This window comes from Fistularia commersonii, chromosome 8 (genome assembly GCF_037954325.1).
Source record: "Fistularia commersonii isolate RoL2024-O1a breed Wild chromosome 8, RoL_Fcom_v1.0, whole genome shotgun sequence".
Lineage (NCBI taxonomy): Eukaryota > Metazoa > Chordata > Actinopteri > Syngnathiformes > Fistulariidae > Fistularia > Fistularia commersonii.
In genome coordinates, this window is record NC_141291.1 from 19,508,360 (window position 1) to 19,517,500 (window position 9,141).

Here is a 9,141-nt window from a genome sequence, read left to right on the forward strand (position 1 = left end):
TTGGTTACAGATCAGTTTTCAGCCCAACTTATCTGGCTCCTGTGTTGCTTTGACGACAGGACGGAGGAGAAATACAAAGGCCAAATAAGAAAGGACAAATGCTTTTGTTGTTTTGAGGGTCTGCATTCAGGCACACAAAGTGGGATATTTTCCACACGGTTAGGTTTGTAAGGAATGACAGCCACAGGCATTTGGAGCGAAACTGTGAATGCACTATGAGTAAGTCTTTGGTCATCAGATCGAGACTTCCCTTCCTTGTATGAAACCTCATGTAGGATAAGGATCAAGCCGGGTTTATGACCATTGTAAAATCCAAACATTAAATACTGTGAGTGGGTGGCGTGATATAATTGGGTTTTTTTGTATCAAGAGATCTGATCAACAACTGCTAATGCAGTGTCTGAACTTTAGGTAGCCGTACTGTATAGGAAACACATCAGCTCTTTTGCACCTTTTGCTAAGGTCATGACTTTTAAAGGTTGACTCCAAACACTGGTATTGTTGACTCAGCGCTTGTCTGTACATTAGGACACAGATAGTGGGCAGCCTAACAGCCTGGTGTTGCCAAAGTAACAAATCCAGCCCACTATGACCTCACTTGCCACTGAAGGTTGTTGAACTTTGAACAGTTATGTCATTTATTTGAACTGTGTGTCATTGGCATTTCCTTTCACAGAGTTCCACCTCTGTGCCCTTACTCCCAAACATTACCTGTTTTCTCTCACAAACAAAAGGAAATCCTATCCCAAAATCCCTTGTTTCCCTCCATAAGCTATTGTGCCGTCACCTTTGTTATGTTCCACTGTGAAGGTTTAGCTGGAATAATTTCTATATGCCTTTTATTTAAGCCCTGGACGTTCATTTTCCCAAGCTTAAACAGCGGAAAATATCCAGGAGTGAACACTCGAAGTGACTCCGACTGTCCAGATCTCATCTGGACCGTTGACTAACAATACTACGGCTAATTGATCTGAATAATGGGGGGTGCACACAAGCCATGATACAATTTTGTGCTCCTATTTGTGCAAGATGATCTGGTTGTGGCAGCAAATGTTGTTAGAGATTTTCTTTGGCAGGCCCCTCCCTTTAGCAGATACCTTTGCCCAGCTGAGAATGAGTCATTCATATCTCATGACTGCTTTCCGCTGAAACTTGGTGTTCCGAGAAGCATTTTCTCAGAAACAGGCCGAGCGGTGAATAATAATTCTATCACGCAACCTCACCGCAGCACGATCGGGTAGTGTGGACATAAACGCATATCGACAACATACAAATTACCTTAATAACTTCATGGACTTTGAATCTCTACAATGACTGAGTTCGGCCTGTCCGATGTCCATGTCACGGGAAGTTTTAGGAAAGGTAATAACCTCGATCTAATGCTCCTACTATTACTACAACTGACACCTATTACCTGACGAGCTTGAAAGAGTTGAATGCAGGTGGATTTTTCTTTTTGTATAAAGCTAACTAGATTATTTTGCTGAAATCTTTGCTGGAAGGTGTGAGAGGGAACTATTCTGTCCTCTAGAGCTGGTGTTAGATTTTCCACGTCTCCAAGTAAATTCCTGGGTCAGTGTGACATACATTTCACCGTCGGACGACGTACTCGTTCTGTCTTCACAGACGTTCCCATTGATGAACCGGATGAAGGGTAGATGGTATAATGGGAACTGATGGGTGGCATTTCCTTGGAAGACGATTAGCTAAGTACAAAGCCATAAAAAGTGACTTGACTTTGACTGCTTGCTCTTTAAACCAGGCACAGTTCCAGTTTAGCAACTTTGGATAGCGAGGAATTGATTTAATCCATGTGGCTGTTTTTGAATGTCCAAATTGTTTTGCAATCAGCAGGTCTAGATAGAATGGGTGACCAATTTAGACATTAAAAATGTCTAAAAAGTGCTTCATATTTTCAGGCCAAACAAAGCAACCTTACTGGGAGTCTGCGTTGAGCAGTATACATAGATGCCGGCTGTTACCAAGTTTAGCTGGCAGGCCATGTGTCGTTGCAACGCCATGGGGTTCCAATAGGATAGGCGAGTGGCCTCCATTAATTTCTGATTGGAAAGCAAAGTGGACTAATGCAAAACAAGTTTTCACCATGTGGGTTGAGCCTTATGCATTGTGGCACTTTACTTTCTCCGGTCAGAACGTTAATGTCACTATTCTCCACTAAAAATCATCATCGTCATGCTTTAGGATCATGAGCAACGAAGCGCTGTGCGTCATAATTTCTTTCTTTCTTTTTCTTTATGATTGGGGTCGACGTCACAAGGGTTCTACAGATCACACAACATCGTTTGGCAATTGGACTCGAGCAGATTTTTACACCGCAACCAAGAAGACGTCACGGTTGATCTCCGCAGTGACAACAATCAAGCAAACAAGACCAGAGGGCATCCCAGGGGGCAAGGGGTGCAGCTCCTCTGAGCTAATGAAGCCTATACTAGTGGGCACCGACCGGGTAGTTTTCCCTCATCTAACCAAGTCTAAGAATGAGGAGCGTGTTAACCTTTTTTTAGCCATGAACTGCAAACCCATGTCACACTGAGACCCGACATCATGAGGTCTGCTATGCTCCTGCACCGCAGTGACACAGAGAGACAGACCGACAAGCAGGGAGATAAAAGCAGAAGGTAAAGAGCCAGACAAACAGGGATGGAGCAATGCCCCAGAGTGCAATGACATGAGCCAGCTGCAAAACACACACACACACACACACACACACACACAAACAAACACACTTTCCTTTCTCACTTCAAACATGTAATCTGTAAAGAGATGACATTGCCACCCTGGAAAAAAAATATTTATATATATTGGGGATGGGGGTCCCTTTCCCCCCAACAGTCTCTAATGGCTTGAGCTCAGCAGCAGTGGCAACAACAACCCAAATAAACCGTGACAGCTCTTGGAGGCACCTGGGCAAGTCTCTAATTGATCATTCTCAGTTGGAGACATCCCACTCCTCACTTGCATTGTAAGGTAAACCTGAATTTATTTTTGTCTCATAGCTATTCCTTCCGCATAACGGAATAGTACCGTATTACTGTTGTTTTTTACAAATGTATTATGTAGAGAGACTGTTGACTCGTTTGTTTTTGGAACAAAGGCCTGAACCTCTAGCCCAGAGCTAACCTATTGTGAGAATTAATTAACAGCCCCGGCTGATTTTAGCACAGTTATTTTGGACTTTCTGTAAATAGGTGTGATATTTGGGTCAGTGCGGTGCAGTGTGTGGGTGAGCAACACGCCTGGGGATCATGTCATATCAGACGGTGACAGTCACTCAGTGTGCTGATTCCGCCAGAGCTTGCTGACCAGCGCAGCTAACATTCCCTCTCTTTACAGTGACCTAATCCGGGAATTTAGCAAAACGCCTGGCCTTCCAAACCGGGGATCAAATTCCCCGGGTTCACTCTGAATTAGTCCAGCCAGTGGATGCGGCCCCGGCTCTGTGCCCACCCACATAGCCGACAAGCAGAAATTCACACGCTCACACTCTGGATCGTTCTGCAGCCTCAGCCACATGAAACATAGCGTCACGGAGGGATGTTAATAAGCGTTGTGGATTTTTTCTCAATTTGTGCTTTGTTTTCTCTTTTTTCTCCTAATCCCTTTTGCGTCTTCATGACTTTCCCTGTCTCGATGCAACTGACCTTCAACATACGTTTAAACCGAGGGAGGAGACCGGTTGTTTCTTTAACTTTCATTATGCCTCGTGACATTGACAAACTGTGGGGGGTTGGATGGGGGTGAGATGTGTGTGTTTGCATCATGGGCAAAAGGATCAAATCCAGGGAGAATTCTATTTCCTTAAACAGTGACGGTCGTAGAGACAGGAAAAAGCTGGACACATCCGGATATACAATAAGGTTAGCCAGCACTTTGGGACCATGCAATTAATGGGTGTCATTTTTTTTTTTTTTCTCCTTTCATTCCACAGTCAAACATTCTCCAGGATCTCCCAGTGTTTTAGTGCAGGCTATTACAAGGTCAGATAGGAGAGATACCCGAGGCTGGTGTCAGAACCTCTCAGCTGCATGCAGTAATTACTGGTGTCCTTGATATTTGATGTGAAATGGGGATGGTAACCTTTAGTGTTTGCCTGCTAGCCCACCCCTCCTTTTAGCATCCCTGCCCTCGACACCCCTCCGCCCCTCCCCGCGCACTCCTGGGAGTGCGCATGGAAAACAGGAGGCTCACTTTGGAGGGAAATGTGAAGTGTGCTTGAGTGCCAGCTGCTGCCCTGGGACATGGTTAAACATCTACTGGCCAAATGCTGCCTTGTTATTGCCGTGGAGCAGGACGGAGAAGTGACAGGAAGTGATGTCGAGGGATGACGGACGAAAGGCCAAAGGTTCATACCGTTCATATTCCTGACTTTGGATTGGGTGATTGCTGGATAAGCATCGTTATTTAAGACAGATATGTGACATCATTTTCCACTTTCATTCACAGTTGTTCTAGCAACCTCTACAGCGCTTCTTTTTGTGTTCTGTGTCTGTCGTTGTTGTCCTCGGCTCCCACTCACAGTCACCGCGCTGACATGGTTACATGTTGCTACCGGGCATCTGGACTCATAATTGGTTCTTGTTGAGAACCGCTTATGAAATGTACGGGAGTAATACACCTGTGATTGCTGATGACGGCACTGTAAAGCTTGTAAAGCTTAAAAAAAACAAAAAACAAAAAAGAAAGCTTTTATTTTAGAGGTATTCCTCTGACAACAGCCACTAACTTCATCATTTCCACACATTATAATCGTAATATACATGTTTTGGAATTGTGGTATTTTTCATAACACAATCTTACAAATATTTGCCCATTCTTTGGCCTGATATTCTGATTTTGGTTTCAGATGATTGATATATATATGTAATGGACTTTTTGACCCGTTATTACTTTAATATGTGATGATACGATGCATATTACCCTCATATCAAGGAAAGACGGTTCTTGGTTCAAATCCAGTGGGCAGCTGGGGCTGTTTGTGTGTATTCCCTTGTATTCCTTGTATTTCCCTGTGTCTGTGTGGGTTTTCAACTGTCCAAAACCATCACATAGAAGATTGAGGATGATAAGAAACAATATTAAAAAATACTTTACAGTGAGTTTAAACCATGTGGCTGAGGAATGGCTGTCAAAAATACTCACGGTACCACCAAACATTTGTTATCTGACACACACGTAAATAACGAGGAGTCGAGCATAAATGACAGAATGCGTTAGGATATTATTAGTTATCATATATTAGTATTATCTGTTGTATTGAATAATATGATTTTTTTAAGGCTTTCAGGCTTGACTTGGTTTGATTTTGAGTGACCATATACTTTGGCAAGATAAAGAGCCCCGGCTTGCTCCTGGTGCACTGACATGCTTGAAATGCTGACCACTAAGCCACAGTGCCCTTCCTATTTATTCATTGACATATATACTTATATATCTCACCTGAATTTCACCAGGATAGAACCGATTGAGATTAAATAAACGTCTACGAAAAGCACGACAGGCAGAGGTAAAAACCCCCGAGCCAACAACATCACCATCAGCAGACGTGCGGAATAAATAGTAAAATGGATGAAGCTGCAAGCGCTCAACAGAAGCAAGTTTAGCGACAGCAAAGCAGTTAAAGCCAGGTGAATATATCTACTGCCAGAAGTTTGTGCCCCCAAGTCATTCTGTGGCGTTCAGTGAGAACAGTTGGTTCAGTTTTTAACTCCTTCACATTTTAACCATCTCTGAGTAAAATCTCCTGCTGCACTGTGACATTCTGTACACCTGAGTTGTGTGCAGCCTTGTCTTGCACACAGTTCAGAGATATTTGTGTAGGTGTCTGAAAGAAGAGTGGGGCATTTTTTCCACACAGAACATGGATCAAGAATCAGTAGACTTGCTTCATTATCCATTTGCACATTTGCATATTGTTTTGTTAAAGCTTCATCTCCTCGCATAGATTTACTGTGAAAACAACATTCATTTCAAGGAATCTGATTAGCGATTGTTGTAGGATTTACAGATTCTTCTAGACATAATGATTTGTTGCACAAATTTTGGGAAAGCACATCTCCCTCCTTCTTCCATCTATTCTTGAAGATCCAAGAATTTGCCTATTTTACAAATCAGACTTCCTGTTTACTGCTGAGCCATGAATATTAGACAAAATCTCTCAAACAGTGGGAAAAAGAGAAACTGATTTGCACCTATACCTGCAATTCACTCTCCATTTATTAGATATAATATCTGCAGTAAAATCTTTGTTTTGGTTGATTTTTCCATAGACGGGATGTTTCTTGCACCTGGGACTCAGTGTCTTCCGCTGAAACAAATTCAGAGTTCCTAAATTCATCAGGTGTTTATTTCATGTTTGTCATTCCTTCATTTATTAGGGAAAGTTTATTTATAATTTAATTTAATTCTCTCTCTCTCTGTGTCTCTCTCTCTCTCTCTCTCTCTCTCTCTCTCTCTCTCTCTCTCTCTGTATATATATATATATATATATATATATATATATACATATATATAATTCTATTGTTCTCTCTTCTTTGCAGCGTGTTAGATATAATCTTGTGGCAGCTTAAATATTACTTAGTACTCTTGCCTTGCAGCAAGGAGGTCCCATTTTTGAATCCAGTGACTGGGACTATGTGGAATTTGGTCTTCCTTATGCCTGCTCTGATTTTCTCATTTGGCAGTCTGGCTTAGTCTATTATTCCAAATAAATACAATAGATCCATTTAATAGCATTCATTTCATTGGTTCCATTTATGGGTTATATGCCTGCTTTTCAGCTATTGTCAGATGAGACAATCTCCGGTCCCCCCCTTTGTCCTTGACGTGAAAATAACAAGATCAATGTCATCGTTTTAGCGATTCTTTGATCATTTTTTTCATCCAGACTGCTACAATGCGCGTATTGTATGTCGTGGTTCAAGTGCATGAGAGAGCATGAGCTTCCACCATATATACATTTGCAGTTAGGATATATCAAGCAACAGCATGTGACAATGGTTCAACAGCAAAATTCCCCAAATTCCGATGTCCAACAAAATAGTCGGATTCTATGTTTTGGAAGAGGGTGGGCCAGTAGATAAATGTGGAAAAAAAAAACTTGAACTCATCAACTAGGGCCGTGTATATTCAACGAGGGGACTATATGCTGTTTGCTCATTCTTGAGAGGCTTTAGGGATGCTGACTGGACTTGTGATTACTTGCTCCTATGAAAAGCTTTTATCAGAGGCGGGGAACTGAGACTCCAACATGGCCTGTGGCTACTAATTAGACAAACAGCAGCACTGCCATCAGTCTTTGATGCGCTGCTTTAATTGGCAACGCTACTATTGAGGGCCTTCTGGCCATTACTTGAAGCTAAACCCGTGATGGAGAAACTCTGCCATTATCCCGTCTTATCGAATCCCTACATAGTCACATCATACCAAGCTGAATGTTTTGCTTCGTAATGTAAAGTTGACGTGGGACTATAATTGAAGGATTCTCCTGGAAACCGCCTTTAAATGCATTTATCGGGTTTTTGATGTGGTGTCACCGTGTTGCCAAACATATTTGAAATACTATTCTATAGAGCGCCCATGCACTAAACATTCAAATGCAAATTCGGCGTGTCGCAACATGCCAGGTGTTTTGACAGTCAGCGTGTGTTACACGTCTCTCCCGAGCGCTGATATCAAGTGAGTTCCGCCCCGTGCACACCATCCCCCACAGCTTAACAGCACTGGCTTAAATAATAGGACTTCATTCTCTTTGGGCTGCATACTCCATCTGTTTATATTTGTGCCACGCTGTTTTTCTTTGGGTTCCTTTCGCACAGGAAGCAGCAGTGGAAAGGACGATGAGCTTGTGCGCAAACGCGCATAAGCGCCTACAGATCTGAGATGAGTGGCAGGAGTTATCAACAAGATCCACTGTAAACACAACCAAACATGCGCACACGCACACAAATCGATCTATGCACACACAAAAGCTGAGGGGCTCCGGTTTTTATCATGAGCAAACAAAATTCGACAATGGAAAATGAGATTCGGGAGGGTGGTTTTCACCAGGGTCGAGGTTGGGACTATCACTGGGGGACAAGGAGCGAAAGCACACAAAGAAAATGTTCCCACGGAATTTAAGTCCGAAGGAGTTTTTTTAAAGGAGTTAATTACTTTTGCAAACAGGACGAGTCTGTAAGAAGGTAGTGTTTATTAATATTTGGCTCATTCCACCAAAATCAATAAAAATATCACAACTGCATTGTAAAAAGCCATAATGTTGCAATTACAATTGGTCAGGGAATCGGGCGGTAAAATGATAATGCCTTTCTATTACAGGACAGGCAGTAAAGACATTTGCAGTTGCATTATCTACACTTATTGATATTTTTTTTTTTGTCATTACTTTTGCAGCTTATTCCAAATCGGCCATTCTATATGGCTCCTATTGATTCGGTGCGAAAACTCCAAGAATGGGCGTCGAGATATGAAGGTGAAAGGAGCACGGACTGTCGCAGATACCGAGGTCAGCGGCATTGTCCGCTCGTGATCTTCATCTTCAACCATTGTCTATCAGCGAGTTCCAAGCTGAATGGGCACTCTCTTTTCTTTGATAAACTTTTGACCTCAACACATATCTCCACTCGTGCAAACATGTTGACCTTGGCTCATCGCTTTGCGGCACGCTGAATTTGACAGGGACGACAAACCCTGAAAAGCCAATATTGGTTTTCACATATACAAGTAGTTCCTAAATTTGATCGGTTTCCGGGTGCGTAAAAGCCCGGTTCCGATCCGCCGAGCCCAATGTGTAAAGCTGTTACCCGATATCGAGGTGTCCGGACATTTCTCAAAAAGCGCTCGTCAGTGGCCGGTTCTTGAATGAACCTCATTGTTCATTCTCGCGCGTGTATTTTCGACACAGACGCTCATCTTCCTTCCTTTCATCCGACGTCGTTCACATTGGGTTGTAGCCAATGCTCATTGAGTCCCGGCACGCCAACCGGGATCCTATTGGAAGTGTTTTTTATAATACTTCAATAAAATGGGAGTCGGGGGAGACGGAGCCAGGGCTGTGGGGGTTGATTGCCACCTGCCACTTCATTCAACTGCATTTTAATCTTGGGTGTCCGGAGGAATCTT